At 35.7% G+C, this 19,734-nt stretch overlaps 1 protein-coding gene and 1 non-coding gene across 2 annotated transcripts in view; both read right to left on the bottom strand.

The window, feature by feature from the left end:
• The window catches only part of ADAMTS3 (ADAM metallopeptidase with thrombospondin type 1 motif 3), a 290,776-nt gene that overhangs the window by 81,048 nt on the left and 189,994 nt on the right, over positions 1 to 19,734 (bottom strand). The gene's annotated exons all lie outside the window — the stretch shown is intronic.
• On the bottom strand, positions 12,155 to 12,261 carry LOC118896231. The gene has a single exon (XR_005020137.1). It is a non-coding gene; the product is annotated as a U6 spliceosomal RNA (small nuclear RNA).

The following is a 19,734-nucleotide window of genomic DNA, read 5'->3' as shown; positions in this document are numbered from 1 at the left end:
TGAGTAATACTGATCAAATAGTTTTGGCCTATGTTTAGATGGAAGGTCACTTTTCATAATTATATCTTATGTAGTCAGTATATTTGAGCCATAATAATTACTGCATATTTAAGGCAAATTTACAATAGAACCATATTTGTTACCAAATACTATGAATGGAATAGTACAACTCCTAACCCACAAAAGACATTATCCAAGTTAAATTTAATAACATACCATTTTTGGCATTCGAATAAGATTTTTGATTCATTCCTAGAGTGAATTTCCACTAAAGTCACTTATTTGCTAAAAATAAAACTATTCTTAGTGTAAGGAATAAAATTTGCTGGAGAAAAAAAACTCTGTTATATTTACATTTTTAAAAATATATGCCCATAATACATCCTTCCAGATAGTATTGATCATGTGGAAGAAAAAAATTGGGGGTATTTTTCTATCGTCTACTTTTTTAACTTATGGAATATAGTTTTAATAGCTATTTAATGCTTTGAATTCTAACATTTCTGTCAGTTTTGACTGACTGATTTTTTCTCATCCCTCTGGGTTGCAATTTCCTGTATCTTTGCATACTTGGTAATTTTGATCAGATGTCTGACATAGTGAATTTTACCTTCTTGGCTGCTGAATATCTTTGTATTCCTATAAATTTCATAAGCTTTGTTCTTGGATGTGGCTAAGTTACTTAAAAACAGTTTGGTCCTTTCAGGTCTTGTTTTTAAGACGTATTAAGCAGGATCAGAGCGGTGCCCATCTAGAGCTACTCACCACTACTGAGGCAAGACCCCTCTGCACGCTCCATCCAGTGATGGGTGAACCATGAGATACTCCAGTCTGCCTCATGGGAACAGGCACTAAGCCCAGCCCTATGGAAGTGTGGGCACTGTTCCCCTAATCCTCTTGCGTGGTTTTTTTTCCAAGCTCTGCAGTTTCTTCACCTGTATGTGCTGATCACGACTCGACTAAATACTAGAGGGGAACCTCTTCAGATCTTCAGACTTTTACCTCTGTGTAGCTCTCTCTTCCTCCAGACTCAGCCTGTGAACTCTGTCCACCTTCATCTCCCAGACTCTCAGCTCTGGCTTCTCAACTCTGTCAGGCTCAGCTGGGGTTCTCCTTCCCTGAGATTCAGACTAGAAATCCTCCAGGCAGTAAACTGGGGTAATGCTGAGTCTCACTGCATTTGTTTCTCATTTCTTGGGGATCACTATCCTTCATTGCCAGATAGCCAGTGTCTTGCAAACTATTGTTTCATATATTTTGTTCATTTCTGGTTGTTTAACGCAGGAGGGTAAATCCAGTCTCTGTTATTCCACCTTGGCCAAGAGTAGAAGTTCACTTAATTTGGTTTTGCTAAGAACATATGGTGGGGTTTAGAAACTTGGATTTATAGGCATGTTACTCTGCAACATGACTTAGAATTTTCTATAGCCATTGAGCTTTCCTTAGTTGACTTTCTATACACATTTAATTGGACTTATGGAAGTTGGGTAGTAGTGAAATGTTCAGTGTAAACACCCTGATAACACTCTTTTAATACAAAAATCATACTTTTATGAGATATTAAATCTCCTGGAATATGTCCTTGCAGCACACAGGGAGAGAAGGGAGAGAAAGCTGAGCAGTATTCAGTAAATCTCAAAAAAAAATTCTATTCACCTTTCTCATAAAACAATATGAGTTTCTTTGTTCATTACAAGCTGGGTGAGCCAAGAGGCATTCACCGTAAATAAGTTTACAGAAAGAAACTGTCTTCCAAGGGTAGCACCCACCCAAATCTGCTTATTACTTAACACAAACATGGAGCAAGTTCAAAAAATTAAAACCTTAGCAAACATAGGTATCGCCTTACAGTCCAAAGAACATGATGTTTGACATAGTCATTGAAAATGTTTTGCAGGCTTCCCTGGTGGCGCAGTGGTTCAGAATCTTCCTGTCAATGCAGGGGGCCCGGGTTTGAGCCCTGGTCCAGGAAGATCCCACATGCCACAGAGCAACTAAGCCCGTGCGCCACTACTACCGAGCCTGCACTCTAGAGCCCGCGAGCCACAACCACTGAGCCCACGTGTCTAGAGCCTGTGCTCTGCAACAAGAGAAGCCACTGCAATGAGAAGCCCGCGCACCGCAACGAAGATCCGCAACTAGAGAGAGCCACGTGCAGCAACAAAGACCCAATGCAGCATAAGTAATAAATAAATAAATACATTTATATTAAAAAAAAAAGAATGAAAAAAGAAAATGTTTTGCACTGAATTTTTTAGAGATTTACAAACTAGGTTTTAAAAAAACCACATTTAGACGATAGAAAATTGGGGGTGAACTTTAGGAAGTCATGTTACAGAAGTGAAGGCAAGAAATAAATTCTGTAAATCAGGTTCATTGTGGGCCATCCCTTACAATCAACAACAAGGGCCACAACAAGCAGGATGAAACCACTCACTCAAAAAAGGAATCATCTTGTGATAAGTGAAAGAAAAGGGTAACAAGGACGATTCATTGGTGTACTAGGGTCTGATTGTATCTAAATTCATCTTTCTAGATTTTAAAGATCTTTTTGCAATTTGAGTGCAAGAAATCTAAACATTTATATGTTCAACTCAAAGTGAGGAATGACATATTTGATAGATTAACATGATGGAGTGAAACCATTAACCACTGAAGTGTCATCAAGGTCAACAAATGCTGAATTTCTTCAAATATCAGATGGGAAATCCAGACTACAGGCAGCAATTCTATTTCTAAGTGAGTGTGCATGGATTTCATCTTGACTTATTCAGTACTTTTAAAGATCTAATAGATTGGTAATATAAGGAGAATTCCCACAAATGAAAACGTTAGAGTTTCTAGAAAAGGCTCATTACCTCCTTTCCTCGTGCTCCCCCTTCTCTTCCTTCCCCCCCCCCCCCTTTCTTTCAGTTCCTTGCTCCTTTCATTCCCTTGTTGCTTTATTTCTTTCCATCTCTTCCTTAATTCCTTCCATCCATCTATTTCCAAACATTTCTTGAGCACTTTTTCAGCATAGAATTTGATCTGGTTTCTAGGAATAAAGCCCAGTTCCTGTCACTGAGGTGGTTACAGCTTAATAGGAAAGAAATATAAATAGATATTTTCATACAAGGTAAGTATGTAACTGAAGAAGAACCAGCTTCCTACCTGGAAGAATCTGGGAGCATTTCAACAGAGGAGGTGACAGCTGCACTGGATTTTGAAAGACACTCAGAAGTTAGACACGTGGAGAAATAGAGAGGGCCGTTCTAGGCAAGGACATAGTGTGTGCAGAAGACCTGAACAGTACTGATATCCTGGGAGAAGAGACTTTAAAGAGGATGGAGCAAAAAGTAAAGTGAAGATTTGTGCTGACAGATGTGGTCACTAAGGGAGACTGAAGCAAGATCATGAAGAATCTTACCTATTTTACAGACAGGCTTGGAGCCAGTTTTCTGGGGGCCTGTATGATCTCTGTATCATGCCTGTTATCCTGGCATAAATACTAGTAATGTTTTCTCTCCACTTTCAAATGTGGCCCAGTTTGAACAAATTAAGTGGTTGCCCTACTTAGAGGTCTCTCAGTATAGAGTGTGATTTCTAGAAGGAGAGCTGAACCTACATAATTCTCTTGTTATGTGTGCACTTAGGTTCGATGATAACAGTGAGACTGCAAGAACAGGCCTCCCATGTTCTCGTTGCAGTGATGTGCTTTCCTAGTTGTGGATGCAGGTGTGTGAATCCGGTGATTTGGCAGTCGACATCCATTCCAACTTCCTTGCATCCTGTACTGCTGCAGAAGCTGAAACTGTGAGCCCCAATGTGCTTGCAGCTAGGCTCCCAGGTGAGCATGGGGTTAAGCCGATTAGAAGCACTCGGGTGAGATTTGAACTCAGAAGTGGCAAATATGGTTGGAGATGCACTGTGGGGACTGGGGTTTTTTATATTAACGTCCTAGGTCTGGTCGCCAGCTGCGTGGATGCTGAGAGGAAAGTGTGGTAGCAGTAGTGCCAATTTGTTATCCTCAGAGAGCATCTTCGGTGGCAAGTTCTTGGAGTCAACAGGTCCAGCAGCGGCAGCTTGCTCCTCTTCCCCCTCACAGCAATAGCAGCTGCCCGGGTGGGCCAATCAGCTGCATCATTCTGGGAACTAGTACTGGAGCCCAAGCCTAAGGGCCACTCCTCCAATCCTTCCAACAATTTAAATGTGCAATTAATTCTTTATACTAAATCCTTTCATGCTTAGAAAAGCTGGTGTGGTTTCAATTTCCTGGAACTGAACCTTGACACATATATAGTAAGTTATTTAGCAAAACTGGACCTCAAATCCACAGCCATGTAATAAGAGGGTTGAGCTATTCAGTGACCTGCAAGATCCCTCCTACCTCTAGAATTTTGCTTCTGTGATTCTATACTTTTGTGGAGTTTGACGAATACCTCTATTTTTCTCTCCCGTATCCCTCAGAAACTGCTTCCAATATGGCCTCCAGCTTACATTTCCATATACAGTAAGTTCCCTACATACGAACCTTCAAGTTGTGAACTTTCAAAGATGTGAACGTGCCCCTGTATGCCAGCTGTTGTACTGTACTACTGTACTTTTCAAGGTACTGTACTGTAAGATTAAAAATGTTTTATTTTTTGTGTTTTTTTAATGTATTATTTGTGTGAAAATATTATAAACCTATTACAGTACAGTACTATATAGCCGATTGTGTTAGTTGGGTACCTAGGCTAGCTCTGTTGGACTTATGAACAAATTGGACTTATGAGTGCACTCTTGGAACAGAACTTGTTTGTATGTAGGGGACTTACTATAACTGTTTCACTAGTATCACTATTATTACATTTTTAGTATTCAGAAAATGCACCAAAAGCCATTGGATGTGTTCAAGACAGGGATGAGAGAGGACTCATTCATTTAACAAACATCTAGTGAGTACCTATTATGTGACAGGTGATCTTAAGTAATATTTTATAAACGCCTTGACCTAGTCCAGGCATTTGTTTACACAAAATATTCCTGGAAGTACATTTTATCTTTGTGTGGTTTGCAATGTAATAATAAAGTTCACTTCCCAACCTGTAGATAGCCCTCCTTACCCCTTTCCACTCCAGGCTACAGTCACTACAGCTGCTTCTTTACAGAAGCTGACCTGAGTCAAATCAGGATTTCTTTTCCTTTGTCGGTAACCACTGTCTCCAGTTCTAGCCCATTTTGCTTTCTTCAGTTGAGTGAATCATCCCACATTCTCTTCACTGATGCAGTCTTCCAACTCGACATTTCATTCCTCTCTACTCTTAGTTTTCCATATGCCTCTTTAGGTGGTCCTTTGCTGGATCCTGTGCTTGTCTCCAATTGGCTGAGAATCACCCAAGCAAGGCTCTTTTCTTTTTACACATGTTCCCTTGGATAAATCATTCAGTCATAGAGTTTTAATACATTTTAAACCCTTGAGCTACAGATCCTGAGTTATAGGACATTTCTACATTGCTGGTCCAATGGCTTCTCATCATTATTATTCTCAAAACATTAACTTATCTCAACATAATACATCCTTCAACAATCTTCTTGTACTTCCTTTCCAGGCAATCAAAACTCTGAAGTCATTTTTACTTTGCCTGCCCCATCAAGCCATCGCCAAATTCTGATAATACTTGCTACACAATATTCTTAGATTTGCCATTTCTATCTGCACTTTTGCATCCAATGTCATATTCCACGTTCTATATATTGGACTGTGTCTTCTCTTTTGTTGTTTTCTGTCCACACCCATCCTATGTTCAGTCACTTAAATTATCTTCTTTAAATGTTACTCCAAGAGCATTTGGTAGTGCAAATTTCCTTTCCTCATTAAATCTAAACCTTTTATCATTGGCCAAACATTTCACTACCTAAAGTACACATCTCTTTTTTGTATCCTAGTTTTATTTTTTTCTCCAGAAGAGTTAACCTAATTATTGGTCATTACACAGTCTACTCATTTTTGCCATTTTTCTTATTTCATCAGCCTAGAATGTTGTCTACCTGAATAAAAGAATATCTCAAAAAATCCTTTAAGGAATTGATCAAAGCCTTCCCTGTTCGAGGATCATCTCCTCTGACTCTAATCAATATATTTAGCAGTCCCAGATAACTTTCCACTAACATTTGTCAAGCCAAAAATTCAAAAAAGAAAAAAAAAATTGTTCAAGGGTAAATTCATGTGCTATATTTTTCCTCTTGTTTGATAAAAGTCAGAATAAGTTCTTGGTAAAGCAAAGACTGGTCACAGGTGATAAAACTCACCATAGCACATAACTTTATAAAACAACAAGGCTGAAAGCTAGGTATATACTACATAATGTTTGTTAATAATAACTGTTGTACTCTTATAAGAAGCATATGATATATGAGTTAGTGCACCTTTATCCAATTTGCTTTGGAATGCGTCATTATATTGATTCCATCATAATGTAGACAGAGGAACATAAATAAATGTTCTTGAATGCAGAATACTTTTGTGAGTAAAAAAAAATCTGATAATTAACGATTGCATCCATTTTTTTAAAGTGGTGAAATGTGCTAAAAAGTAGTCCAATGAGCCTGAAACACATTAAGAGATCAATAAATGTTCGTTAAACAAATAAATGAGTCAACAAACAAGCAGGTAAGTGGTTTGAGTTTAGAGAAAATGAGGATTTAAATGGATCATAATGTATCAATGCACAAAAAGTGGAAGAATGGAAAAGGAAAGCATAACAACTAATTGTTGCTGAAGTTTGTAGTGGTACTAGAAGTGATAATATCAAAGAAAAACTGGAGACAAGTCATACATCTGAGAGTAGGTGTATAATTAAATAAATTATATCTCATCATAATACATACAAAGGCACACACTATAACACTGTATGGAATTATATTATAGTTCATGTATATGTATACATTTATTTACATATATATACATATAAAATACAGTCAATCTCCAATATTTGTTGATTTTGTATTTGTGAATTTGCTTACTCACTAAAATTTATTTGTAACCCCCAAAAGTCAATACTCTCAGTGCTTTCTCAGTCATCTGCAGACAAGAACAGAGTGGCAAAAAAATTCAATAAAGCAAGAAAATAAAATAAAAAGGAATTATGATTTATAAGGGAGAAATAAACATGTCATTATTTCTATATGACATGATTGTTTTTATAGAAATCCAAAAGAATCTACAGAATTTATAAATGAATTAAGCAAGTCACTGAATACAAAGCCAAAATAGAAAAAAATTACTTGAATTTTATATATTAACAGCAAACAAAAACAAATGAAATTTATCAGCAATTAGGAAAAAAATCCCATTTAAAAGAGTATAAAAACTCAAATTCTTAGGAAAAAAATCTAACAAAGATGTGGTAGACCTCTACACTGAAACTATAAACATTAATACTTAAAGACATTGAGCCACAGAGTTGGAGAAAATATTTGCAAAACATATCTAACAAAGTATTCATATCCAGAATATAAAAATACACCTACAAAACAATAAGAAGAAGACAGCATCCAATTTTAAAATGTGTCCTTAAATGTGCACTTCACAAGTATAACAATCTAATAGTCTATGGATATATACAAATGTTCTCAACATTGTTAGACATCAGGAAAAACAAATTAAAGTCACGTAAAACATACCTACTATAATCGCTAAAACTGGAAAATAAAACTTGACAGTATCAAGCATTGGGTAAGATATGGATCAACTGGAACTCTCATACACTGCAGGTGGGAATATACGTTGGTATACTACCTTGTAAACCACTTAGCATTATCTACTAGAGTTGAATATATGCATATCCTATGACAGCAATTCTACTATGCAAACACTAAGCAGAAATGAGCACATATGTACACCCACCACAATACACAAACAAGAATATTCATAGCTATTTATAATAGCCAAAACTGAAAAAATAGATAGGATGACTAAATCATGCTAAATTGTACAAGGGAATAGTACAAAGCAATTAAAAAGAACGAACTGAAAAGGGAACCCTCCTACAATGTTGGGGGAATGTAAATTGGTGCAGCCACTATGGAAAACAGAATGAAGGTTCCTTAAAAAACTAAAAATAGAGTTGCCATATGATCTAGCAATCTGACTTCTGGGCATATATCTGGAGAAAACTATAATTCAAAAAGATACATACACCCCAATGTTCATAGCAGCACTATTTACAATAGCCATGACATGGAAGCAACTTAAACACCCATCAACAGATGAATAAAGAAGATGTGGTACATATATACATATGTGGTACATATATACAATGTGGTACATATATACATATGTGGTACATATATACAATGGAATATTACTCAGCCATAAAAAAGAATGAAATAATGCCATTTGTAGCAACACAGATGGACCTAGAGATTATCATACTAAGTGAAATAAGTCAGAGAAAGACAAATATCATATGATATCATTTATATGTAGAATCTAAAATATGATACAAATGAACTTATTTACAAAACAGAAACAGACTCACAGACATAGGAAACAAATTTATGGTTACCAAAGGGGTAATATTAATATTACAAAGGAAGTAGGATAAATTAGGAGTTTGGGATTAACAGATAGTTACAAACTACTATATATATGAAACAGATAAACAACAAGGTCCTACTGTATAGCACAGGGAACTAAATTCAATATCTTGTAATAAACAATAATGAAAAAGAATATATATATATATAGAGAGAGAGAGAGAGAGAGAACATTTACTTATATATAAAAAACGGAATCACTTTGCTGTATAACAGAAACTAACACAACATTGTAAATCAACTAGATTTCAAAACAAACAAACAAATGAACAAACAAACAAAGGGGTAAGAAGGAACTTTTGCAGGTGACGGGTATGTTCACTATCTTGATTGTAGTGGTGGTTTCATGAGTGTATTCATACGTCTAAATTTATAAAATTGAACACTTTAAATGTAAAATGTGTTCAGCAACTTATCAATTATATCTGAATAAAACTGCTTTATAAATGGAAAAAAAAAAAAGAACAAACTGCTACTGCACACAGCAACATGGACTAACCTCACAGATATAATGTTAAGTTAAAGAAACCAGATAAGAAAGAACAAATGCTGTATGATTCAATTTATATTATATATATTAACTTCACGAAAGGCCAAAACTATACTATGTTGATAGAATTCAGAATGGTGATTACCTTTGGTGGGTTACTGACTAGGAGATGGTACAAGGTAAGCTTTGGAGATGCTGGAATTATTCTATAACTTTATATGCATGATGATTACATTTGTAAAAATTCATTGAGCTGAAAACTTAAGACTTGTGAACTTTACTGCATATATACTATAGACTGAGAAAAAATTACAAAAAAAGACCAAAAAGATTTAAATGTAAATTGAGTCTCTCATACACCAATACCTGTTTGACACATGAGTATGGAAATATGAAACTTTGGAAAACATCATGAAGTGTGTAATATAGAAATCTAAATTGATGCAAAATAATTTAGGTAAGAGTGGCAAAAGGCCCCCCACAAAGACTGACTTCTCTCCTCCCCAAAAAAGTGACTTGATAACAAAAATACTTTAAATCAAGCCACAAAATTTACTTCCTAGGGGGTAGAATGTCAGGTTAATGTAAGCCCAGCTAGAGTATAGAGGACATTTGCCAGATTTTTGCCAAAGAATGCCTATGAGATCATTCTTCAAAAGGCCTCACCTTCATACTCCTGACATGATATAAACTACTTTGATATTTATGTATGCTGGATACTCCTTTAGTAAACTTTATAGGTCTTTAAATAAAACCATCTGTCATTCTAGCTAACCTTAAGAAAAAAAAGAAACACGATTGTTCTATAGCATGCTTGTGTATGTAAGAATTACCTAATTCTTAGGGTCTCTACCCAGACATTTTACTGCACTAAGTCTACAATGGGCCCTAGAATCTACATTTCAAGAAGTACTCCGGCAGATCCTGAATCAGGTGGTTTGGGTGCACATTTACGGTACACTGCTCTATATACTACAGTATGAACTAATCATTTTCTGTTGATCTGCTTATATTAAAAATGTAATGGCTTTTCTCTATGTGATCATAATTAGCTTGGATGATAGAACCTAATACAATAAACAATAAACTACATATGTTCTTCTATTTCAAAAACTTATAAGTGTTTTATCTGCTATTTAGATTTCATTTGTCTCAGTCCTATCAGTGTAACAATATTAACCTATGAAATAGTCCAAGAAGGAAAGTAACTAAAGCAAAGCCTTTCCATATTAGTTAAGAATTATTATATGCATAAAATGATTTCTCGCCATGTAAAATATTAATTTTTTTTATTAATAAGAGAGGTACCTCAGACTTGGACTGGAGCCACCTAAGTCTGCTAACATATACACTCAGGATTAATTGAGTTTAACAATTGTAAAAGCCAATGTGTATTATTAAAATACAGGGGAGAGATTATAAAGTGAATTTACCTAGGCTGAATGAAAGGCAGAGAGGTGCGAGGCCTTCCAAAAGAAACAAACAAAAAAAAGAGAGAAAAGAAAATAGGTAAAAAAAAATCTAAGAAAGACTGAAGAGACCAGAGAGGAATAAATAACCTGCATTTTAAAACTGGCTACTGACTAGATGAAAATCAGAACATTCAGGTTGTTGTAAGTGAAAGAGCAAGACTTCCTAAAAACCCATGCAGAGGACTAGGAAGTAGAAAATATAACATTCAATAAAATTAATTTTTACTACTGGAAAAATAATTTCTTAAATAAGCAACAAAACAAAACAAAGCAAAAAACCAAAACAGTGAAAAAGGTTAATATAGTTGCTTATATTATCAGCCTTGGGAAGTGCCCTTGATTTTTTTGCTTCTGTAACAATATAAAATGGAGATGTTACCCATGAGACTTAACCTAGATCTCGAGGTATTACCATGCAAATAATGAATTAAGATTAGTGAACTGTTTTGAGTTACTCAAAATATAGTATACAGTTATCCAGATTATTATGCTTTTGATTTATACTAATTAATTAAATTATATGAGTTAACATTTTACTAACATTTATTATCATGAGCATGAAAAATTAAGCAATTGTCATAGTGGAAATATATTACAGAGAAAAGGCCATGTTGAAAAAATATATGTAATTGCTAAATCTTTCACTGAAAGAACACAGTTATTTCCCCTCCTCCTTCCAGATATTGGGCACCATTTGAATTTGAAGGTGCTAGAAATACTAAGACCTTGTTTGGTTTAATAATAACATTATTGAGGATATGCCAGCAATGCTGATGAGATCTACCTACCAAGCACTTAAAATGCTAAATGAATGACTAAACTCTATTAGCAATTATATCAATCTGAATGCACATTACTACTTTAATATGACAAAAACATTATCAGTGAATTATCATCAAGGGTAAAATTAAGTAGTCTTATCTTTAAGAAGCTGGCAAAACTGGTAAACTACACTGAATGATTAAGTATTACATCATTAGGATTATTTTGTATATAATTAATGAACACTTTTTATTACAGAACTGTAGGAAGAATTATTCTAAGGGACGAGGAGAGAATGACTGAGCAAATCATTATTCCAATTTCCAATGTGGAAAAGGCAATTGTGGCTTGCTGATCTCACAAGGTTACTGACTTTGGATGGGACAGTTCTAATTTTTCCAATCCTTTTTTTTTTTTTTTAACATCTTTATTGGAGTATAATTGCTTTACAATGGTATGTTAGTTTCTGCTTTATAACAAAGTGAATCAGCTATACATATACATATATCCCCATTTCTCCTCCTTCTTGCATCTCCCTCCCACCCTCCCTATCCCACCTAGGTAAGCATTTATTATTAATAAGTGAAAGGCCATTTCAGGCTTTACTAAAATCAGACAAGAGTATTTTACTAGCCCAGGAATTCAGAATTAAAATCACTTCTTCCTATAATAGTGTTCATGCCTTTATAGTTTAGTTTGTATTCGCTTGGGTGTGAAATAAATATTTATTTTATTTTATTTTTATTTTATTTTTTAAACATCTTTATTGAAGTATAATTGCCTTACAATGGTGTGTTAGCTTCTGCTTTATAACAAAGTGAATCAGTTATACATATACAATATGTTCCCATATCTCTTCACTCTTGCATATAAAAATATGGAAAGCTTCACGAATTTGCGTGTCATCCTTGCGCAGGGGCCATGCTAATCTTCTCTGTATCGTTCCAATTTTAGTATATGTGCTGCCGAAGCGAGCACTCCAATCCTTTTTTAATTGGGGTAAGGCCACACAGTTATGGAATCACTCTGACTGCCCAGATGGCATTTGCTTTTACTTATCCCTGTATAGTTCATGTGTGTGTTACAATCTTAGGTCAACGCCTTTTACACAATAAATAGATTATTTTTTCCCTTGAATTTCCTACTTTCTGGCAGTGACCAATATTGCAATCATGATGAAGTTTAAATCAAGCAATGTTGCAGTAAGCTGAAAGGAATATAGACCCTTGACTTGAAAGATCATGTTCTCATAAGATTCTACAGGAGCTAACAATTGTCAAATAGAAATTTCTTTTTAGAGAATTGTGTTTTCCAAATTTTTGACTGTGTGACATAGCAAAACAGCTTGTACAAATACACTTACTTGCTTACATTTCTACATGTAAGTAAAAAGATCTTCTGTGAGAGACTGAGCAACAAATATTATTTGTTGAAATTTACAGTTTTACACAAATGAACATACATTACCAAAGAGAAGAATGAGTGCCAGTGTTTTTCTGTATGATGGAAATTCACACACACACACAAAACAGATTAAAAGACACTACAAAATATTTTGCTTACTAGCACCACGTAGACTTTCACACTTAAGATATTTTCTTCTGTCATTTTTAATATTAATATTTAAGGTTGTATAATAAAATTTTGCCAATTGAACTATTCTTTTAAAATATACTTTAAATACAAATACTAATAAATATCTCTATTTTGCCTCTTTGGTATGAAACAGCATATACTATACTTACTGCAATAAAAGATTTTTCTTTAAGATCCTCTTTTATTTTTTCTTATTTAACATATATCTCATTAACAACAAAATTAATACTTACTATATCCTAAGCACCATTATAAGCACTTTAATATATTAATTTAATTAATCCAAAGACAATGGGAAAACTGTAGAATCAATCACAGAGAAAAAGAAACGTTATTTTCAAGGAAACAACAATATGGCAATTTGACTTCTCAATAGAAATGATGAAAAGCATAAGGCAGTGGAATCATATTTTTAAAGTGCTCAAAGAAAATAGTCCACTAAAATAACCTTCAAAAATAAGGCAAAATAAACATATTTTCATATAAGCAGAATGAAAATAGACAAATAATCAAAACCTTTGTTAGCAGACCCACAGGAAAAGTTATACTAAAGGTAGTTCTTCAAAACAAAAGTGATATCTGATGAAAACTTGTATAGAAAGGAATGAAGAGCACCAGGAAAAATAGAAAAATGAAAATGAATCTTTACCATTTTTGGGAATTGAAAAATATTTGTAAGATTAAAACACATCACAATAATTCAAATGTTGGTAGGGAGCGGTAAATGGGATTAATTGGTCTAATATTCTAGTAACTCCCTAGGAAGTGACAAAAATTATATTAAACTATAATAAGTAAGGTATGAATAATTTGTATAATTTTGGGGTAAACACTAAAAATATAAAAGAATATTTATGTAAACAGCTAATCAAAGGTGGAAATGGAATAATAAATACTTGAGCCATTCAAAAGAAAGCAAGAAAATGGAGAAAGAGGAAGACAAATTGGGACAAGACAAATAGGAAAAGAGTAAGATGGTAGATATAATCCCAGATATATCATCACTATTGCTGTGGCTGAATTGTGTCCCCCCAAAAGATGTATTTAAGTCCTAAGCCTTGGTACCTATGAGCAGAGCCTTACTTGGAAATATAGATCTTCCCCTACTTACAATGAGGTTATGTCCTGATAAACCCATCCTAAGTTGAAAATATCATTAAGTCAAAAAGGAAACTAACACAATATTGTAAATCAACTATGCTTCAATTAAAAAAAATTCATTTAATAACACCTAACCTACTGAACATTATAGCTTAGCCTAGCCTACTGTACATTAGCCTAGAGTTGGGCAAAATCATCTAACACAGAGCCTATTTTATAATAAAGTGTTAAATATCTTATGTAATTTATTGAATACTGTACTGAAAGTGAAAAACAGGATGGTTGTATGGTTACAGGATGGTTGTAAATGTCATCCGTTGTTTACTCTTGTGATCGCGTGGCTGACTGGGAGCTGCCCAGCTTCACAAGAGAGTAATGTATGCATATCACTAGGCTGCAAAAAGAGCAAAATTCAAAATTCAAAGTACCGTTTCTACTGAATGCATATCACTTTCACACCATTGTAAAATCGAAAATCTTAAGTCAAACCATGGTTAAGTTGGAGACCATCTGTAACATCATTGCAAATGTAATCAAGTTAAGATGAGGTCATACTGAATTAGGGTGCACCCTAATTCACTGACTGGTGTCCTTATAAGAAGAGGGAAATTTGGACACAGACACACAGGGAGAACATCACGTGAAGACAGAAACAGAGATTGGAATGATGTGTCTACATGCGAAAGAATGCTAGGGATTGCCTGCAACACCAGAAGCTGGGAGAGAGGAATAAAACAGATTTTCCCTCAGAATCTCCAGAAGGAACCAATTCTATTGACACCTGGATTTCAGACACCCAGTCTACAGATTGAGGAAGAATAAATTTCTGTTTGTAGACCCCCAGATGGTGATACTATGTTATGGCAGCTCTAGGAAACAATTACATTAAGTGAAAATTAAATATATATTTGAATTAAAAAATAAAGATTGTCATGCACCAAAATAAAAAAAAAACAGTAATATACTGCTTATGAGACAGATATTAAATACCAAGATGCAGAAAGATTAAAAATGAAAGTTTGGAAAACGGTGCACTAAGCAAACACTAAAGAAAATAAAGCAGATGTATCTATACTAATATCAGATAAGCTAGACTTTAAAGCAAGGAACATTATTAAAATAAAGAAAACATTTATAAGATTTTTAAAACTCAATCCACTAAGTAGATATAGCAATTTTAAATTCACATGCAACTAATTGTATAGCTTTACAATATACAAAGCAAAAATTGACTGAATTAAAATGAGAAAAAATACCTTTAATCATGGTGGATAGTTTTAAACAACCAACACTAACTAAAGAACAAACAGATTTAGAAAACCAGTACATTTCTAGATGATATGAACAAGACAGTCAACAAACATGACTGGTAACAAACAGCTCTGTGTCCAACAATGACAGAATTCACATTCTTTTCCAAGTGATCATGGAACATTTGTCTATTGTTGGACCATAACATTTTATGCTGGGCCATAAAACAAGTCTAAACAAATTTCAGAAAATTGAATTCAGTGTTTTTCCACTATAATGGAATTGAGCAAGAAATCAAAAGCAAAAACAATTAGAAAATCTTCAAACATGTAAATAAAGGAATACACTCATAAACCATGTGTTAAAGAAGACATCACAGTGGAAATCAGAAAATATTTTAACTGAATAATAGCATATTAGAACTTCTGTGATGGACATAAGGCTGTACTTAGAGGGAAAATTTATAGCCTTGCATGCCTAAATTAGGAAAAGAAGAAAGGGTGAATATCAGCTTCCTAATATTCATCTCAAAAAGTTATAAAAGGAAAAAAGAATAAAAGTCATTAAACTAGATGAAATAATAAAGAGAAAAGTGGAAATAAAATAGAAACAAATATAAATTTAAAAAATCAACACAGCTAAAAATTAAATCTGTGGAAAGAGGATGTAATATTGGAAGACTTCTACAAAGATCAGAGAGAGACAAGTACAAATTACACATATATGAAAAAGGGAATATCATTACAGATCCTTTAAAAACTTTATACAACTTTATGCCAATAAATTTTAAAATTTATAAGAAATAAACAAGTTCCTTGAAAAACACAGCTTACTAAAAATGATGCAAGAAGAAAGTGAAAATAAAAATTGTACTACACTTATTAAGGAAATTAAATTTGTAATTAAAAACCATCCAGAAACTCAAAGGACTCCATGGACAAACTATGAGAATTAATAACTGAATTTAGCAAGGAATATGGATATAAAGTCATTATAAAAATTATGTTTCTATATTCCAGAAACACACAAAATTTTATTTAAAGATAGAATTCATAACAGCATCAAAAAACATCAAATAATTAGGACTATATCTAATAGAAGATATACAATACTTACACAATGAAAAGAATAAAATGTTATTGAGAGAAAATAAGAAAAACCTAATTAAGTAAAAGGATAAACCATTCATAGTTTGGAATATTCATTATTATAAAGATATCAATTGTCCCCCAAATTGATTTATAGATTTAGCACAATCCCAATTGAAACCTCAGTAAGTTTTTTATTTTTTTTGTGGATGCTAGAAGGGAAATTTTTTTAAAAATTACATGGAAATTCAAAGGGCCAAAGGCAGCCATGGTGATCTTTAAAAGTAGCACAGATTTGAACAACTTACATCCTCATATATCAAAATCTATTAGAAAGCTAACCTGGTTAAAAAAAAGTGCAGGGCTTCCCTGGTGGCACAGTGGTTGAGAATCTGCCTGCCAATGCAGGGGACACAGGTTCAAGCTCTGGTCTGGGAAGATCCCACATGCCGCGGAGCAACTAGGCCCATGAGCCACAACTACTGAGCCTGCGCGTCTGGAGCCTGTGCTCCCAACAAGAGAGGCCGTGATAGTGAGAGGCCTGCGCACCGTGATGAAGAGTGGCCTCCGCTTGCTGCAACTAGAGAAAGCCCTTGCACAGAAACGAAGACCCAACACAGCCAAAAATAAATAAATAAATTTAAAAAAACAAAAAAAAAACAGAACTCCTTTTAAAAAAAAAACAGTGCAATGCTGATGCAAAGACTTACAAAGAGGCCAATGGAAGAGAACAGAGAGTCTAGAACAGCTCTATACACATATGATTACCTAAAATACAAGGCAACACTACCATGACATGGGAAAGAATGGCCTTTACATTAATGGTGCTAGGTCAACTGGATATTCACATGGAGGAAAAAATGAATCTTTAGCCATACCTCACATCAAACACAAAAATTGAAAGTAGATGGTTTGTAGACCTAAATATGAAAGGAAAAACCACAGTGTGAGAAAAGGTACATATATACATACATACATACACACACACACACACACACACAATTATATATATTAAAAAGTACTCAAACGTGCATGAAGAATTCCTCTTCTACAAATCAATAACAAAAGCAGAAAAAGGGATGAGACTGAAACAGGCAATTATGTAATGTGGATAACCAAAAGGTCAATAAACATATGATAAGATGCTCAATCCTACTAGTTATCAAGAAAATGCTAATAAAAACCAGAATGAGATATCACTACACATCTCAAGACTGGCTAAAATAATAACAACAACAACAATAAGACAAAGTGTTGATGAGGATGTGGAACAACTAGACTTTTCATACACTTTCTGTTAACAGCAAATATTGATAAAGCTACTCTGAAAACTGGAAATATCTACTAAAGATGAATATATGACACAGAAATTTCACTCCTAGGTGTAAACCTACCAGAAATGTATATGTATGTGCAACAAATAATACGTACAAGAATGTTCATAGCAGCCCTGATTATAACACCCAAAAATGGAAACAACCAGGTCCATTAACAATAAAATGGATAAAGAAACTGGTGCAGAGGGAGACCTTCAAGATGGCGGAGGAGTAAGATGTGGAGATCACCTTCTTCCCCACAAATACATCAGAAATACATCTACATGTGGAACAGCTCCTACAGAACACCTACTGAACGCTGGCAGAAGACCTCAGACCTCCCAAAAGGCAAGAAACTCCCCCATGTACCTGGGTAGGGCAAAAGAAAAAAGAAAAAACAGAGACAAAAGAATAGGGACCGGACCTGCACCAGTGGGAGGGAGCTGTGAAGGAGGAAAGGTTTCCACACACTAGGAAGCCCCTTCGCGGGCGGAGACTGCGGGTGGCGGAGGGGGGAAGCTTCAGAGCCGCAGAGGAGAGCGCAGCCACAGGGGTGCGAAGGGCAAAGCAGAGAGATTCCCGCACAGAAGATCGGTGCCGAGCAGCGCTCACCAGCCCGAGAGGCTTGTCTGCTCACCCGCCGGGGCGGGCGGGGCCTGGGAGCTGAGGCTCGGGCTTCGTCGGATCCCAGGGAGAGGACTGGGGTTGGCTACGTGAATACAGCCTGAAGGGCGTTAGTGCGCCACAGCTAGCCGGGAGGGAGTCCGGGAAAAAGTCTGCAGCTGCCGAAGAGGCAAGAGACCATTGTTACGGGGTGCATGAGGAGAGGGGACTCAGAGCACCTCCAAAACGAGCTCCAGAGATGGGCACAAGCCGCGGCTATCAGCACGGACACCAGAGACGGGCATGAAACGCTAAGGCTGCTCCTGCAGCCACCAAGAAGCCTGTGTGCAAGCACAGGTCACTACCCACACCGCCCCTCCCGGGAGCCTGTGCAGCCCGCCACTGCCAGGGTGCCGTGATCCAGGGACAACTTCCCCAGGAGAACACACGGCACGCCTCAGGCTGGTGCAACATCATATTGGCGTCTGCTGCCGCAGGCTTGTCCCACATTCCGTACCCCTCCCTACCCCCGGCCTGAGTGAGCTAGAGCTCCCTAATCAGCTGCTCCTTTAAGCCCTCCCTGTCTGGGCGGGAAACAGACGACCTCAGGCGACCTACACGCAGAGACGGGACCAAATCCAAAGCTGAACCCCGGGAGCTGTGTGAACAAAGAAGAGAAAGGGAAATCTCTCCCAGCAGCCTCAGGAGCAGAGGATTAAATCTCCACAATCAACGTGATGTACCCTGCATCCGTGGAATACCTGAATAGACAACGAATCATCCCAAAGTTGAGTAGGTGGACTTCGGGAGCAACTGTTGACTTGGGGTTTGAATTCTGCATCTAATTTTTTTCTGGTTTTAAGTGTACCTTAGCTTAGTATTTAGAGTTTATTATCATTGCTAGATTTGTTTATTGATTTGGTTGCTCTCTTCCTTTATATATATATATATATATATTTTTTTTTTTTTTCCTTTTTCTCTTTTTCTGAGTGTGTATGTGTATGATTCTTTGTGTGATTTTGTCTGTATAGCTTTGCTTTTACCATTTGTCCTAGGGTTTGTCTGTCAGTTTTTTTGGGTTTTCTTGTTTATTTTTTTAGTATAGTTTTTAGCGCTTGTTATCATTGGTGGATTTGTTTCTTGGTTTGGTGCTCTCTTCTTTCTTTCTTTCTTTTTTTTATTACTTTTTCATTTTTTAAAATAACTTTATTTTATTTAATTTTATTTTTTCCTTTCTTTCTTTTTTTCTCCCTTTTCTTCTGAGCCGTGTGGCTGACAGGGTCTTGGTGCTCCTGCAGGGTGTCAGGCCTATGCCTCTGAGGTGGGAGAACCGAGTTCAGGACACTGGTCCACCAGAGACCTCCCAGCTCCATGTAATATCAAACGGCGAAAGCTCTTCCAGAGATCTACATCTCAACGCTAAGACCCAGCTCCATTCAACGACCAGCAAGCTACAGTGCTGGACACCCTTTGCCAAACAACTAGCAAGACAGGAA

This window comes from Balaenoptera musculus, chromosome 5 (genome assembly GCF_009873245.2).
Source record: "Balaenoptera musculus isolate JJ_BM4_2016_0621 chromosome 5, mBalMus1.pri.v3, whole genome shotgun sequence".
NCBI classification, from domain to species: Eukaryota; Metazoa; Chordata; class Mammalia; order Artiodactyla; family Balaenopteridae; genus Balaenoptera; species Balaenoptera musculus.
The sequence above is the reverse complement of the archived record's forward strand: the minus strand, read 5'-3'. Positions and strand labels throughout refer to the sequence as shown.